The sequence below is a fragment of the Bos grunniens genome, chromosome 7 (genome assembly GCF_055505025.1).
Source record: "Bos grunniens cultivar Pamir isolate PY7600 chromosome 7, Bosgru_T2T1.0, whole genome shotgun sequence".
Taxonomy (NCBI): domain Eukaryota; kingdom Metazoa; phylum Chordata; class Mammalia; order Artiodactyla; family Bovidae; genus Bos; species Bos grunniens.
The window spans coordinates 37,607,689-37,625,747 of NC_141171.1; the positions used below are offsets into that span (position 1 = coordinate 37,607,689).

At 41.3% G+C, this 18,059-nt stretch overlaps 1 long non-coding RNA gene across 1 annotated transcript; it reads left to right on the forward strand.

Annotated features, from left to right (window-relative positions):
- The first annotated feature begins 490 nt into the window (after positions 1-490).
- On the forward strand, positions 491-16,801 carry LOC147369045 (uncharacterized). The gene is made up of 2 exons (XR_015167223.1): positions 491-839; positions 13,758-16,801. It is a non-coding gene; the product is annotated as an uncharacterized LOC147369045 (long non-coding RNA).
- The last annotated feature ends 1,258 nt before the right edge of the window (positions 16,802-18,059 follow it).

Consider the following 18,059-nt stretch of genomic DNA (forward strand, 5'->3'; position numbering starts at 1 on the left):
GTTTTTTAAGCTACACAATTGGGACTGTCTCTTTGATACAATTTACATCTCTAAAACCTCTGCGTGCCAGTTGTGTTAACATTTTATTCAAAGACAAATTCATAATTTAACTATTACTACCCGGAAAACTATTAGATAGTAATCTCCCATTTAACTTAGCAAAGAAGGACCCAGGCATGATTGTATCTGGTTGATATAATGATTGCCATAAAAGATTTCCTTTCCCATTTTCAACACAGAGGCAAAACTGAGAATGATACTGATGTTTAGCAGCGGCTAATGGCCTGTGGGGTCAGTTTCAAGCTATGAGAAACACAAAACTTTCTCATTTCTCTTGCTTACAGCTTTTTGCCTGGTTGGCTGGAAAGAAAGTTGGCAGACAACACCGGCAGGAAGAGAAACAAAGGCTATCTCACTAAGCATATTACTAAAACTCTTCCCTTAGCAACCGCTAGCAAGGTCCTCAAAAATGCAGAACAAGCTGTGATGAGCTGGGAGCTCTTTCAGGGGTGGAGACTTGGGTTTCATTTTTACTCCTGTATCCTCAGCGCCTAGTGCTCTGCTGGGCAGAGCAGAAGCTCAACACGTGTGATGCGTGATCAATGGCAGAACCCCAGGGGCCCTCTCTCTGAGAAGACATGTGCCCTCCCTCTTTCCTTGCTGAAGTGGTGGGCAAGAAAATGGACACAGACGGAGCTCACACTTGCTCTTCTCAAACACATGTTTTCCCTCATATACTCGTCTTCTACCTTCATGGTCAAAATGTGAAGTCTAACTGGTTTTCACCTGTCCTCATGTCTTATGGGACATTTCCAAAAGAGGGAACAGCCTGTGATGAGGTAAGGAGACATGAGATTGTATAGAATGTTTAACTATTGTGTCTCTTTCTCTTTTCTTTCCTGTTTCTCCTGTCAAGAGTGAGTGCAGAGGTTAAAGTGAACCATAGTCCTCTCTTCATGGCACATTATTGTAACTGGTCTGTTCGGGTTTCTCTCTGGTTTCATTTACACATTTATTACTTTTTCCCATAGACTTGCTTTTAGTTTGTGACATACTAAGGCTCCTACTGTAACAGATAACCCCTGTAACAAAAGGTCACATAATTTTTTTTTTTTTTTAAGAAAATCACTTGTATAAAGACATCTGAGAGGATTATAGGGGCTAAGATTCTAGAGAAATAAGGAAGAGAAATGAACTGACCTTCTATAGCTTATTTTTCTGTGGAGGGACTTGTTGATTTTGGCCAAAGGTCAAGCACCTGATTCAGGCTTAACATGAGCAGAATGAGAGAAAGGAGAAGAATTTTTTGGCAGTCTCACAGGGCTAAGAATCTGAGTGGCCTCAACATACCTTCAGTTTTTTCCAAAGACATTTGCCAAATTCTGAAGTGAACCAAAAAGGGTAAGCAGGGCTTTAGGGTGGTCTCACAGTGACGAAGAAACAAAGAATAGAGCCCAGAAGCATGATTCGACAGATGAATGGATAAAGAAGTTACGGTACATACATATAAATACAATAGAATACTACTCAGCTGTTAAAGGAACAAAACAATGCCATTTGCAGCAACATGACTGAAACTAGAGATTGTCATATTGAGTGAAGTTAGAAAGAGAAAGACAAATGCTGTATGATATCACTTGTCGGTTCGGTTCAGTTCAGTCGTTCAGTCGTGTCCAACTTTTTGCGACGTGCCAGGCTTCCCTGTCCGTCACTTACACGTGGAATCAAAACATGATACAAATAAACCTAAGAAACAGAAACAAAATCAGGAACATAGACAGCAGACTGGTGGTTGCCAAGGGAGCAATAGGTGGTGGGGGAGGGTTGGAATGGGAGGCTGGGATTAGCAGATGCAGCTTTTATATACAGAATGGATAAACGAGGTTCTATTGTATAGCATAAAGAACCATATTCAATATTCTGTAATAAACCATAATGGAAAAGAATGTTAAAAAAGAATATATATATATATATATACGTACATATACATATGAATCACTTTGCTGTGCAGCAGAAATTAACACAACATTGTAAATCAACTATACTTCAACTGAAAAAGAAACAAACAAAAATAACAAGTCCGTCAAGGATTATGCCCCCTTATTGATGGACCAGGATATAAGATTCAGCAACTTATCTGGCAGGTACCTGACCACCAACCAGATTCCCATGCATTTAAGTGAGGGAGAAACTGCCTGTATTTTCACGGATGTAGTTCTTTCCCACTGGCAGGTCCATCTTTTCCATTTTTCAAGCTGTAAGCAGCCTAGTTGAGGGTTTATACCTTCTCTACAATTTACTCCAATGGACAAGTATTTTCTACGCATAGCATGATGTGAAAAAAATTTTGGGAGGCACTGAGGTAAGTAATGTATGACAATAGTAACACTTGGTAAAAAGGTTAACATTTCCTTAGAGGCTATACTGAATTTTGCTCTAGCATGCTCTGATCAGGGGAAATTCTATAGTTCTGGAGAAAAAAAAAAAACCAAACCTGATGCTGGGAAAAACTGAAGGTAGGAGGACAAGGGGACAACAGAGAGCAATGGTTGGATGGCATCACCGACTCAATGGACTTGAGTTTCAGAAAGCTCCAGGAGATGGTGAAGGACAGGGAAGCCTGGAATGCTGCAGTCCATGGGGTCTCAAAGAGTTGCACATGACTGAGCAACTGAACAATGAAAAAACACTTTCTAATTAAACAGTTACAATAATGTAGAAAATGCTTTAATAACAGCTAATCTAATTCCTAAGGGGAGTCTGCTGCTGCTGCTGCTGCTAAGTCACTTCAATCATGTCAGACTCTGTGCGACCCCATAGACGGCAGCCCACCAGGCTTCCCCATCCCCGGGACTCTCCAGGCAAGAACACTGGAGTGGGTTGCCATTTCCTTCTCCAATGCATGAAAGTGAAAAGTGAAAGTGAAGTCACCCAGTCGTGTCCAACCTTGTGCCTATTCAGCCACCACAGCCATAAAGATTCGGTGGGGACAGTCACTGATCCTAAAGCAGAGGAACTGTTAATAGGTTCTAGAAAGTTCATCCCTGTAACTAAGAAAGCTTTTAATGATGAAAAATGTCACTTAAGGAGAAAGGAAATCTTAACTGTACTTCTTAAATCCTCTAGTCACACAGCCTTGTGTTTTGGACCCAAAGTGTCCTGACATTTGACTAAAAGGCTAGAGGGTGGGGAGAGTCCTTTTATCTCTGAAGCCCCAGAACAGTGTCTAGAACCATGATGTTTGCAGAATCCTTTATCAAATCATAAACAGCTCTTTGGCTTTTTCTGTCCTGGGACTCACTTCCTGGATTGTTAAGGAGGTGGCCCTTTTCAGTTTCATATTGTCAGTTATCTCACCAGCACTGACACGTAAAAGGTGTTTGCTTTTTTTTTTTTTCCCCTCTTTGAATCTTTTCTAATGTAAAGAGTTAACAGGGGGAAAAATCATAGTGAGACTTACAGTGCTAAAGCACAACAGCCAAATAACAAGCAATTGCACATATTCCTGTTCAAAACATGACCTCCTGGGCTTTAGGGGGAGGAAAGTCACTCAGGCCCTTCCCATCCCACTCTGTGATTCCCACAATGTGGGGAGCGCCTGGAAACCTCATGAAGGTCAGAGAAAGGAGACACAAAGTGCTACCGTCAGGCTCATTTCTTCCTCCTCATTCCCCTCACTGTTAGGAGCTGTGAAGATATTATCCGGAGCACTTTCTTCCACAGTGGTGCCTTTTCAAGCTTCAGATGCTGAGAAGTGGTCACAGAGCACTGGTTTCTTTATACGCTCAAACAGTAAAGAATCTGCTTGAAACACAGCAGACACTGAAGACTTGGGTTCCATGCCCTGGTTGGGGAGATTCCCCTGGAGGAGGAAATGGCAACCTACTCCAGTATTCTTGCCTGGAGATCACATGGACAGAGGAGCCTCACAGGCTACAGGCCATGGGTCACAAAGAGTCGGACACAACTGAAGTGACTGAGCAAACATTCTCAACTGTAGGAACTGACTGGCCCTGGGTACCTTTTCTGTGGAGAACAGGCCTCAGAATCTTTCTGGCTGTATTCAAATGAGAGCTAATAGATAATCTTTAAAAACATTACTCTGTACCTGACTCAGCCTTCACTGACAGATTCTCAGAGGCAGTGAAATAAACCTTTATGAGGCCCCTCTGTGAGAAGCCAGTAAGGCACACTTTTCCTGAACTAAGAGCTCAGGTGCATTGTGTGCATTACTGTTTTTTGTCAAAAACAGAAATTTTCAGAATGTTTTCCATTTTAAAATCCCTCTGCATTGATATTAGGCTTACTTATTTCAATGTAAATTATTAAAATTTCAGTATTTTCAGCTTCAGGATAAAGAAAGGAAAAGTCCTTGAACTGGGTAGCCTAGTGAAGCACCTTCTTCAGGCACAAGTTTTATTAAGGGGATTCTGCCATCAAGATACATAATATTACAGTGCATTATTTTTTAAAACTAGTGCAAAAATTTTATGATAAAATATCAAAATTTTAAATAAAGATCAGTAATAGTGCTATTCTGAGCTATACTAAAACCTGAAGCAAATGAAAAACTCAGCATATTTTGTTCATCATGAACACATGAGGTCTTTTTACAACGTACAAAGACATAAAGAAATGACTGAAACCAGACTCAAGTATGACACAGATGTTGTAACTATAAGACAGGAAGTTTAAAGCTTTTATGCTAGAGATGCAGATTCAATCCCTGGGTTGGGAAGATCCCCTGGAGTAGGAAATGGCAACCAACTCCAGGATTCCTACCTGAAAATTCCATGGACAGAGGAGCCTGGTGGGCTACAGTCAATGAGGTAGCAGAGTCAGTCACAACTGAGCACACATACATGATTGATACTGTTAGATGCCATAATAAAAAAGGTAGATATTATACAAGATCAGATAGACAATGTCAACAGAGAAATGGGAAGTATAAGAAAAAATACATGGCAATAGAAGAATAAAAAACAGAGTAACAGAGATGCAGAATGCCTCCAATATACCATCAGTAGACCTAAAAAACTCAGTGAATTTGAAGATAAGTCAACAAGATTTATCCAAAGTGAAACACAAAGACACAAGAACATGGGAAAGAAAAACATAATTAGACATCAAAGAGCTGTGAGACACTACTAGATGGTGCAAAATTAGAATTCCTCAAGAAGAAGAGAATAGGTCAAAATACTTGAAGAAATAATGTCAGGATTTTTCAAAATTAGTGACAGACATCACACCCAGATCCAAGCAACTCAGAGAACATCAAGTAGGATTAAAATAAAAACAGAAACCCAAAAACCTGGGCATATCAGTCAAACTTCTGAAAACCAAAGACCAAAGAGAAAATCTTAAAAGCAGCCAGAGGAAAAAAGACACACTGCCAATAAGGGGACAAAGATAAGAGTTAGAGTCAATGTTTTGTGAGTAACAGGCAAGCAAGAAGACAATGGAGTAAGATCTTAAATGGACTCACCGAGAAAGCTGTCAACTCACATACACTATGAATTAAGCACGATATACTAATCCTATACAATGCTGCTAAGTCACTTCAGTCGTGTCCGACTCTGTGCGACCCCATGGACTGCAGCCTACCAGGTTCCTCCTTCCATGGGACTTTCCAGGCAAGAGTCCTGGAGTGGGGTGCCATTGCCTTCTCCAGCCTATACAATACATAGCGAGAAACCTGGGTTTGTCCCAGAAATGTACATTTGGCTAAACATTCAAAAATCAATGTAAATCAATGTAATCCATAATATCAGTAGAATAAGAAAGAAATAAGACATAATTTCCTCTTAATGAATGCAGAAAAAGTATAGGTTGAAATTGAACATTCATTCATGATAAAAATTCTCAACAAAGAACTTTCTCAGTCTTGTGAATGGCATATGCCAAAAACTTAAAGCTAACATCATAGTTAATGGTTGAAAGATAAGAAACAAGGCAATGTTGTTTGTTCTCATCATTTCTAGTTAATATTGTCCTGGAGCTCATAGCTAATACAACAAGAAAAAAAAAAAAAAAACTGTAGAGATCGGAAAGGAAGAAGTAAAATTGTCATTCATTCTCCCCAGACTACATGATCACATGTGCAGAAAATACAAATGAATTCTCAAAAAGCTACTAGAACTAATAAGTGATTTATCAAGGTTATAGAATGTGAGACTGAAATAAAAATATCAGTTGTATTCTTACATATTAGCAGTGAACAATTAGAAACTGAAATACAAAAACACCATTTAATATAGGAATAAAGAACAAAATCCAAAAGGATAATTTTAATAAAACAAGTATAAAATGTGTACCTTGAAAATGACAAAACATTGTTGAGAGAAATTTAAGAACTGAATTTAGTATTGTTAAAATGTGATTTTCTTGCAAGTTGATCTACAGATTAAATGCAATATCAAAATCCACTGCTTTTTGTTTTCCTTTGAGCAATTAACAAGTTCATTCCAAAATTTAGAGACAAATATAGGGAACCTAGAATACTCTGCAATCTTGAAAAATGATAATGAAGTTTATTTCATGATTTACTCTATAGCTACAGTTACCAAGCAGTGTGGATTTGGAGGATAAACACGTACTTGGGACCACACAGAGAGTCCAGAATAGATGATCATTATCAACGGTCAATGTGGAAAAGATACTCTTTTAAACAAATGATGCTGGCAAAACTGGATTTCTATTTATAGAAGAAATGAACTTTGGCCCTTACATCATTTATCAATGTTATCTGAAGATGAATTATAGATTTAAACATAAACACTAAAATTATGAAACTTTTAAAAGAAAATATAGGAGAAAATATTTGTGAATTTGAAGAAGGCAAAGATTTCTTAGGACACAGAACGCACAAACCATAATAGAAAAACACTGGTAAAGGTAGACTTTTTCAAAATTAAGCTCTCTGCTTTTGAAGGCAAGCCACGGACAGGGAGAAAGTATCTTCAATAAATATATCAGACAAAAGAATTGTTTCCAGAAAATACAAAGAGCTCTTATTCAGAAGACAACCTAATACAAAAAATGAGCAAAATATCTGAAAGGACAATTCTTAAAAGAATGACCAACAAGCACATGAAAAATTGCTGAGTATCTTTGGTCATTACAGCAAATTAAAACCACTACCTACCTAGGAAAGCTAAAATTAGAAAGACTGACAACACCAAGTGTTGGTGAGGATGTGACTTAATGACGGTCCTCACGGATGGATGGTGGGAATGTAACATGGTACAACTGTTTTGGAAAACAACTTGGCAATTTCTTATAAACACACACTTTCCATACTGTTTGTTAGTTCACAGGCATTTCCACCAGAAAAATGAAAACATGTGTGCTCCCAAAGACAGGCATAAATAGTCACAGCAGCTTTACTCATAATAACCCCAAACCGGAATTAATACAAATCCCATCATAAGGTAAACATTTTATGGCGTATCCATACAATGGGATACTCTTCAGCAATAAGAAGGAACAAACTTTGGACACATACATAGATAAATCTAAAAAAATGCTAAAAATAAATAAAATCAATAAAAGTAAAAAGTAAAAAATATGCTGAATAAAAGAAGCTCGACACAAAAGAACACATACTGTATGCTTTCCATTTACATGAAATACTAGAACAGGCAAAACTAATCTACAATGACAGCAAAGAAATCAGTGTTGTCTGGGACTGCAGAGATTGACTGCAAAGGCGTCTTTTGGGGATGATAGCTATATCTGTATCTATCTGTCTCTTGACTGGAATAGTGGTTACATTGTGTACACATTTGTCAAAATCTATTGAACTGTTCAATTAAAATGAGTGGATTTTACTGTATGTAAATCATTTGAAGGCAGGAGGAGAAGGGGATAATAGAGGATGAGATGGTTGGATAGCATCACCAACTTGAAGGACATGAGTCTGAGCAAGCTCTGGGAGTTGGTGATGGGCAGGGAAGCCTGGCTTGCTGTGGTCCCTGGGGTCACAAAGAGTTGGACATGACTGACATGACATGAACTGAATTTAAATCAAATTTCAAAAAATTTGACTAAAAATAAAAAATAAATCCTAGTTACTTTTATATTTAGTTTTTAGACAGCGGGATCTTAACATCCAAGATGATGTGCTGCATGAAACAAGCTAGGCCATTCTAAAGCCTAAGCTCTAGCCAGCTGCTGGATCATAGCCTTTCTCTCAAAAACATTAACACTCCAGGTCTAGAAGTCAACTATTTGGAATGTCTCTGTTTACAGAATCCTATCCTAACTGTTAGGAAAGGGTGATGGGGACTTGGCTAATAAAGAAGTCCCATGAAAAGCTATTGTATTCCTAGAGCTTAGCATAGTGTCTCTTGATGGAATAAATAAGACAAAAGTAAAAGAATAAAGGCATACCTCATTTTATTGTGCTTTGCTTTACTGCGCTTCACAGAAACTGCTTTTTTTTTTTTACAAATTGAAGTTTTGTGGAACTCTGCATTGAGGAAGTCTGTTGGCACCATTTTTCCAATAGCATTATTTTAAAATTAAGTTACTTACATTTTTTAAAGACATAATGCAATTGCACACAATATAATACAGAATAGTGTGAACTATTATATGCACTGGGAAACCAAAAAATGTGTGTGCTTTGCTTTATTGTGATATTCACTTTTTTGTGCTGATCTTCAAGTTAACCTGCAGTTTCTCTGTGGGATGCTTGTATTCCCAGAGACTCCTTAGATTTCTAGAGCAGTACATATGCAAGGACTGAGAGAGTCAGGGGTGGAGACAGGGAAGAAAAACAGTGACCCTGAAGACAGATCACCAGGCCAGGAAGTGCCTCATACTGGCTCTTAGAGCAAGCACAGGTTATGAAGTGCAAAATACAAGCATTTGCAAATCTGGGTAGTATCCTTCCTCACTGATCTCACTGGGCCAGGTAAAAAGAGCCATCCTCACTGTAGCAGATTGTGTGTGTGTGTGTGTGTGTGTGCGCGCGCGCGAAGTCGTGTCTCTCTTTGTGACTCCATGGACTGTAGCCTTCCAGGCTCCTCTGTCCGTGGAATTTTCCAGGCAAGAATACTGGAGCATTGCAGATTCCCTAGTGAGGGAAATGTTATTTCCTGGGTATCTGTAACTCCCAATAAAATGCAGCTCCAGCCAGAGACAATGTACAAAGTACAACTTGCATTTCACTGTTACTCCTTGCAGAAAACCTGGCCTCTCTCAGGACACTCACAGGTGGGACTGTTTTCTCTGGACCCATGTTGTCTCTTGCTTCCCACCACATAGGTGTATGCACATCTGAAATCAACTAACCAGCATGAGCTCCTTTTCGATGACAGCCAACAAAGACAGTCTATACATGGCTTAACTCACACAGCTCTTGTTATGTCCACACTCCGCCTTGGTTCATATGTGACCCATCTGCTAATGAAATATTAATGACACACATGTGTCACATATGCCTATACACTCATTGTATTAATAGAATTCAAGTTAGAAATGATGCTTGGGGGAAAGCTGTAGAGGATTATGTAGAACAGGATCTGATGGCGCTCCCCCTGCCCCTTAGTAAATACCTTGGCTCCCTGGACCAACACGTGATTAGAAATAGCTAAATGTCCTGCTAAGTAAACCAACATGTCAAAGGAAAATCGTTAGGACAATTAGGCAGCAGATGTTGGAAAGGAGTGATGGAGAGGCTTTCTGTGGGGGTGTAAGACCACCTCAGAAAAATCAGTGATGTTTTGAGGAGGGTTGGACACGGAACATTTGGGTTTCCCCCAAATGCTCAGGAGGCTGTGAGTTAACAGGTGGACAATTACCTGGAAAGGTATCAAACCCTAAATTGAATGTATTTGATAGTCTGCTAGTTGCGTTCCAACAGGTAAAAGCATTAGCAGGGCAACTTCTTGGATCCTCCAAATCCAAGAAGTTAGTTGGAAGTTAGTTAGACTCTTTTGAACTAACCAGGTAAGGGACAATCATTTGGGGGGGTATTTCCCTGCATTCCCTGAGATGATGGTGTATATCACCACTCCTTCTCATCTCACTTGAAGAAGCAATGTGATGGGATGGCGAAGGAGCATGAGACCTGCTTTCTGCTATGGGCTCTACTGAGCAGGGGCCCCATAACCTTAGGTATGTCACTTACCTTCGCAGAGCCTCACAAGTGGTTAGACCACTTGGTGTTTCCTTAGTTCCTCTGGGTCTTTCCATGTTGTTTTTGTTCATCTTCCAGAATGTTCTTTAGCTTGCCCTCTAGTAGCAGCCATTTACTTGGCCTCCCAGTTGAGGGTCAATGGTGCTTTTTGACCTGCCCTTGGAGCCAATGCTGCTGTTCCCAAATGACATCTGATCAAGTTCACTGAACAAATGAGTGAATAATCACATGCATAAACAAATTCCTGACTCCTTCCTGCATATTAGCTCTCTCAGTGGACTGCTTTTACTTCCATCAAACAGGGATGGAACTTAACTTAAAATGTGCTAGTTAATTGGTCCTTATGCAGGGTCTTCTATGTGTCAGGCATCAAAATAGGCACATGTTTATAGTGATCAAAGACAGATGACAACATCTGGCCCAAAAGACACTTAAACTATTTCTTGGACCTTGTCTGTGACTCCACAACAGTTGGTGAGTATATCAATCAGGAGAGAGAGAAACCACACAGTGATTTAAATCGGGAAAGTTTCACATAAAGAATTATCAAGTTTTAATAAAACAGTAACTCTAATAAGAAAGGGCTTCCCTGGTGACTCAGTCAGTAAAGAACCCACCTGCCAATGCAGGAGACCAGGGTTTGATCCCTGGGTAGGGAAGATCCCATGGAGAAGGAAATGGCAACCCACTCCAGTATTTTGGCCTGGGAAATCCCATGGACAGAGGAGCCTGGCAGGCTACAGTCCATGGTGTCACCAAGAGTCAGACACGACTTCACAACTAAACCACCACCAAGACAAAAGAGAACTTTATAGGGTACCATAGGTTTGAGGATTTAGAAAAGGCAGAGGAACCAGAGATCAAATTGCCAACAACTACTAGATCATAGAAAAAGCAAGAGAATTACAGAAAAAATATCTACTTCTGCTTCATTGACTACACTAAAGCCTTTGATTGTGTGGATCACAACAAACTGGAAAATTCTTCAAGAGATGGGAATACCAGACCACCTTACCTGCCTCTTGAGAAATCTGTATTCAGGTCAACAAGCAACAGTTAGAACTGGATATGGAACAACAGACTGCTTCCAAGTTGGGAAAGGAATATGTCAAGACTGTATATTGTCACCTTGCTTATTTAACTTATATGCAGAGTACATTATGCGAAATGCTGGGCTGGATGAAGCACAAGCTGGGATCAAGATTGCAGGAAGAAATATCAATAATCTCAGATATGCAGATGACACTATCCTTATGGCAGAAAGTAAAGAGGAACGAAAGAGCCTCTTGATGAAAGTGAAAGAGGAGAGTGAAAAAGCTGGCTTAAAACAGCATTTAAAAAACAAAGATCATGGCATTTGGTCCCATCACTTTATGGCAAATAGATGGGGAAACAATGGAAACAGTGACAGACTTTATTTTTCTGGGCTCCAAAATCACTGCAGATGGTGACTGCAGCCATGAAATTAAAAGACGCTTACTCCTTGGAAGAAAAGCTATGACCAACCTAGACAGCATATTAAAAACCAGAGACATTACTTTACAGACCAAGGTCCATCTAGTCAAAGCTGTTTTTTCTAGTAGTCATGTATGGATATGAGAGTTGAACCATAAAGAAAGCTGAACACCAAAGAACTGATGCTTTTGAACTATGGTGTTGGAAAAGACTCTTGAGAGTCCCTTGGACTGCAAGGAGACCAAACCAGTCAATCCTAAAGGAAATCAGTCCTGAACATTCATTGGAAGGACTGATGGTGAAACTGAAGCTCCAATACTTTGGCCACCTGATGAGAAGAACTGACTCATTGGAAAAGACCCTGATGCTGGGAAAGATTGAAGGCAGAAGTAGAAGGGGACGACTGAGGATGAGATGGTTGGATGGCACCATCGACTCAATGGACACTAGTTTGAGCAAGCTCTGGGGGTTGGTGATAGACAGGGAAGCCTGGCATGCTGCAGTCCAAGGGGTCGCAAAGAGCCGGACACATGACTGAGCGACTGAACTGAACTGAACTAACAGGCTTGAAGGAGAGTTCAAGGAAGGATGAACTTGGAAGGGGAAGCCCCCATCCACCTCAAGGCTAGGGTTCATACCTGGTTGGAGAAGGCAGCTGACGTCCATTGAATGGAAGAAAAATTTGTTATAGACCAGAGCTTGTCTACAGTCACTGGGATAGCAGGAAGCTGCCCTCTGGGAAGTAAGCTACAGCCAGTGACCACATGTGTACAGCTGTAGAATGAACACCATTGTTTGCAGGAGGCTTGGGACATGCAATGTCAGGAGGGCAAACTTAAGGGGCAGGGGGCCTTGGGTGAGTCATTGCCAGGGTACAGGTGAGCGGGCATGCAGAGGAGCTGGAGGTGATGCTGTGGGCCAGAAGCTTAGGGATGTAGTATTTTGTTGGGAGAGCCACAGGAGACAGGCTAGCCACAGGCTAGGCCAGGGCTGCAGGTGGCTGAAGGCTTGTGTGCTCTGCAGCCCTGGCTGGGGCAGAGCACAGACCTCTAGAGACCCTCACACCCACACTGGTGACCAGTGGGTCAGCTGGTGGAACCTGCAGAAGCCTTTTCTTCCCACCCAGTCCCTCTAGAGCCCTTCACTGAGAAAGCTGAACACAGTGCTTTCAGGAAAGGAGAGGAACTTAGAGGGGTTCCAACCATTATTGCAGAGCAGGTACTGAAGGGGACATTTGGTGGTGAGAGGCAAAAATTGGTATCAAAAGAACCCCAAACCAGGTGTCAGAATTCTGAGCACAACGTGTAACCTTGGACTAGTGACTTAGGTGTCTCAGTTGCAGTTTATTCATCTATAAAATGGAAATACCACTTGTCCAACTGACTAAGTAAGAATACTGTGAGGATCAAATAAGATGAGGGGTATGAAGGACTTTGTCAACTGTAAAGCACTGCACATTTCCAATGGGCATGGCTGTTAACTGTATTCAGTATTTCGTGTGTTGTCCCACCAAGGGGCGATATTCCCCTGGTATTAAGGCCAAAGAGATGAGACCCTGTCTTGTATCTTTTGAACTGGCACAAAGTAAGGAGTCACCAGAACTATACCCTTTTACTTACTCACTGACAATCACATTAACTGAGGAACTGAAGCTGAAGGTAAAGCTGTGTCTGACCAAGCAAGGACCAACCTCAGCTCCTCAGAGTGGCCCCCACTGATATTTCCCCATCTTTCTTCCTATTGTCAGAAAGCTGCTGGAGCAGTCAATAGGGAAATCCTCTTTGCCCCCTCCCTGATCAGCCTCTTCCTGAGGTCCTGGGGCAATGCCTTTATGGTAGTATCAGCTCAAGGAGCTTCTAGAAAGACCTCACTTGCTGGCCTATTAAATAGATGGAGGATAACTAAAGACATAAATGAATGAATAAATAGGCAGAGTTGCCCAGCTAAGGTCTTGTCAGAATCCTACTTGAATATGATAATCATAGGGCCAGCAAAAGCCATTTTTCATTAAATACAACATCTTTAAATGCACATATGCACACAAGCCATTGTGCATTCCTTTCTCCATTACTTCCTTAAAAACATAAATAAATGAAGAAATTAGGCATATGTGCATAGCAACTGCTAATTTACTCATTTATTTATTGTACTTTTGCAGCAGAAACCTCACAGCAGTACAGACCAGAGCTCTGTCTGGACACCATGGGCACTGCTGTCTGAGGTCTAAAGAGTCTCTGCATAAAGGGTCCGTTCCTGGTGGTCTGTGGCCCCCACCCCTGATTCTAAGACTGCTGCGGATTCACGTGGGGAGGAAGCTGGGAACAAGCTGGGAACAGCTGGAGGGACGAAAACTGAGGACACGCTGACTGGTCTGGGAGACAACCTCCTGCCATCTGCCTCTCCTTCCCCACAATGGCAGTCCTGAAGAGGAAGAAAAAGCAATCAAGTTTAATTATTCTGAACGTATCCCGGGACATTTCAGAGTCCCCTACAAAGGAACTGAAATGTTGCATGCTCTTTAACGCTAAACGTCACTAATGAGAAATTTTTGTTGTTGTTGTTCTGCCTGTAAGACATTTTGTGGATGACGTCCAGCCAGTCAGCACTTTCACAGATGTGGGCATGTCAATGGTTAATTGTTTGAGGCAGAAACCACTCGGTGCTGCAAAATCGGTTTGTGCTCCTTTTGACACACACTGGTATGGGTTAGATACTTCAGGGTGAAACTAATACATGGAATAAGTCTTTAATTCAGTCATTCCCCCTACCTGAGGCAAATCCCATGGGTTTCATATGATGTGAATCATCCCCACTCAGAGATAACTAAACACATTAAGAAAAGGTAGCTCTGAAGTGGCTTGGACATCTGTTACTGGAGCACATAGGGTAACTTGATCAGTCAATTAATATCTCATAGCTCAGTTTCCTACTTAGCTGTGTTGCTTTGTCATTGCTTGGTCTGGAAAGAGAGGAGCCCTTTTCAATTGCTCTTTTTCCCTCCACAAATTCAGCAAATGGTCAAAAGACAAAATCACATCAGGCTATCAAAGGTACATTCCATACCTCTTTAGCTTCCTAGGGAGTTGCAGGGAGAGGCTGAGGTTCAAGTCTTTAGAAACACAGAGGAAGTCGTGAGTGTTGAGGTCAATTTCCATCCTTCAGTGAACTGGTTTCACTGTTCTATTGTGGCCTTTGAAACTGACTTAGCAATGTCTCCCCTGTTTTCAGAGACATGGGTATTTTATTAGGAATGTCAAGCTGGTCTTCTTCAGAGGGAGTCAGCTATTAACTTTAAAGCCTTCTCTCACTCAACGCCTACCTGGGAGTTAAGGTATGGATGATGCTTTCGTATTTTGGTCCATAGCTCTCTACATATGTTTACCACTGAAAAATAAGACATTTGCTAAGAAGAGTTATAAGGGACAGAGGAGAAATTGTGATTGCATTTAATGGTGCACACACACACACAGAAAGACTGATAGCAAATGAGAAACAAAGAGACACTTTAGTATTACCTTTCAGAGCTTGTTCAGTCTGGGTTAGAGTACATGGTTCACTCTTAAGAACCCTCCCCACCTCCCTCCAACACCTCAGGTTCAGCTCAAATTCTGGACAATCACTAGTCCCTGCCCACCATATAGCACAAAACTACAGCAATGATGCTTTGTCGAGGCAGAGAAGGAAAGGCTAGGCCTTCTTTCTCCAGGTGCTGCCGGCAAGTCCAACCCACAGAGTGAAAGCAGGAAGTGCAAGAGGACCATCACCGCACAAACATGGGCTTTTATAGCAGCCTGCCCATCCGTAAACATCAGCCAGGATTTTACTGTTGACCAAACAGAATGGCAAATCCTTCACTCTTAAAGGCTGTGGGGGAGCTAGAAAGGGAGACAATAGCAAAGTAGGTAGAGAAACATTCCTTTCCCTATAAAACATTCACTCTCTACCCACAAACATGTTCTATTTGAAAACCTATACAGAGAAGCTTATGAAATAGAGGCAGCTTCTTTAGGAAAGCCTAATGCAGGTCAGGAAGCAACAGTTAGAACTGGACATGGAACAACAAACTGGTTCCAAATAGGAAAAGGAGTACGTCAAGGCTGTATATTGTCACCCTACTTATTTAACTTATATGCAGAGTACATTATGCGAAACGCTGGGCTGGAAGAAGCACAAGGTGGAATCAAGATTGCCAGGAGAAGTATCAATAACCTCAGATATGCAGATGACACCACCCTTATGGCAGAAAGTTAAGAGGACCTAAAAAGCCTCTTGATGTAAGTTAAAGAGGAGAGTGAAAAAGTTGGCTTAAAGCTCCACATTCAGAAAACTAAGATCATGGCATCCAGTCCCATCACTTCATGGCAAATAGATGGGGAAACAGTGGCTGACTTTATTTTTCTGGGCTCCAAAATCACTACAGATGGTGACTGCAGCCATGAAATTAAAAGACACTTACTCCTTGGAAGGAAAGTTATGACCAACCTAGGCAGCATATTAAGAAACAGAGACATTACTTTGCCAACAAAGGTCGGTCTAGTCAAGGCTATGGTTTTTCCAGTGGTCATGTATGGATGTGAGAGTTGGACTATAAAGAAAGCTGAGCACTGAAGAATTGATGCTTTTGAACTGCGGGGTTGAAGAAGACTCTTGGGAGTCCGTTGGACTGCAAGGAGATCCAACCAGTCCATTCTGAAGGAGATCAGTCCTGGGTCTTCACTGGAAGGACTGATGTTGAAGCTGAAACTCCAATACTTTGGCCACCTGATGTGAAGAACTGACTCATTGGAAAAGACCCTGATGCTGGGAAAGATTGAGGGCAGGAGAAGAATGGCACGACAGAGGATGAGATGGTTGGATAGCATCACTGACTCAATGGACACAGGTTTGGGTGGACTCCAGGAGTTGGTGATGAACAGGGAGGCCTGGCATGCTGCTGTTCATGGGGTCGCAAAGAGTCGGATACCACTGAGCAACTGAACTGAACTGAAAATACATGTAATTCAGTCTTAGGTGATGAAATAAGGAATAATCATTTAATTATAGGAGGATTTTTTACTTCTTAAAAAATATGCTTCTATGGAAAGAAAACTTGACTTTTTGAGGTCCCACGTTTTCAAGTAGATACTTTTGTAACCCTAGACCCCCCAACATAGACTACAAAGCTAATTATAAGAAATAATAAAAACGTTTTTGAGACCACAATGATTATAAATTTAATTGAATGTAAAGCCCAAAGGAAAGGGATCCAAATGTATTTATGGAAATGGCATTAACTCAAGGAAAATAATCCAGGAAACCGAGACAGGAGGAGAGGTTCCCAGAAGCCAGTAGAGAAGAACCATAGCACTATAAAATCAGAACATGTGAGCAATTTCTCCCTGAGTGCCTGGAGGAATAACCCTACAGATGGTGGTCACACCCTGCTGACCCACAAGCTCAGGGAACCTACCAATGCATCTGAGTCAGTCCAGAAGAACTTTATAAGACCGCTGACCCAAACATGTACTCAGTCACTCAGTCGTGTCCAACTCTTTGTGACCCCATGGGCTTTAGCCCACCAGGCTCTTCTGCCCATGGGATTCTCCAGGCAAGAATACTGCAGTGGGTTGCCATGTCCTCCTCCAGAGGATCTTCCCAACCCAGGGACTGAACCTACATCTCCTGTGCCTCCTGCATTGCAAACGTACAAGGGAGATTAATAGCACATCTGACAGCGGGGGCCACTCCCAGAGGCCCTCAAGCCTGCTGAGTAGGGACTGCCTGTGTTGGGTGATTTTCACGTCCAGAAAGTGGGTGCACCCAACCGGCTATGATGTATCACCATTCTAGTTCTTCCAGGTCACACAAGTACAGGACATACTCTCCAGTAAGGAACACCAACACTCTGACACAGAGTCATGAGTCATTTTTCTGCCATGAGGTAGAAAAATCAGATGCTATAAATCATGACTCTATCAAGAAGAAACTGATCCCTCACACTGGGATTCTACATCTAAACACACAGTCTTGGAAACAAAGGGAAATTTTTAACTGAAGTGTTACTGAACAGCTTTCTACTGAAACTTGCTTGGCTTCTGCATTATCTATATGAACTTTTTCAGACTTCTGTTCTAAGTGATCACAAATACAAGCTGGACAATCTGTGTTGTGTAAGGGGAGATGCCTTTCTAAAACTTTGTCACTGAACTGCCCAGATGAGTGGGGAAAGCTTCTTTGTAAACAGGGTGTTTATATGTATCTTTAATCAAGACAACTTTTTCAATAGGAAACTGAAATCTGGGTAATGAGCTCACAAAATCTATACATACTTAACAAATATCTCAATGTCAGCATGTTGCCGATGTCTTTCTGGCACGTGCCATTTGACCCTGTCACATAGATCACCTCTGAATTTCATGGGAACATAATTGTTTTTCAGACTTTGTAGCAACAGTAGCAGAAGCATGTCTAAGTCAACTTC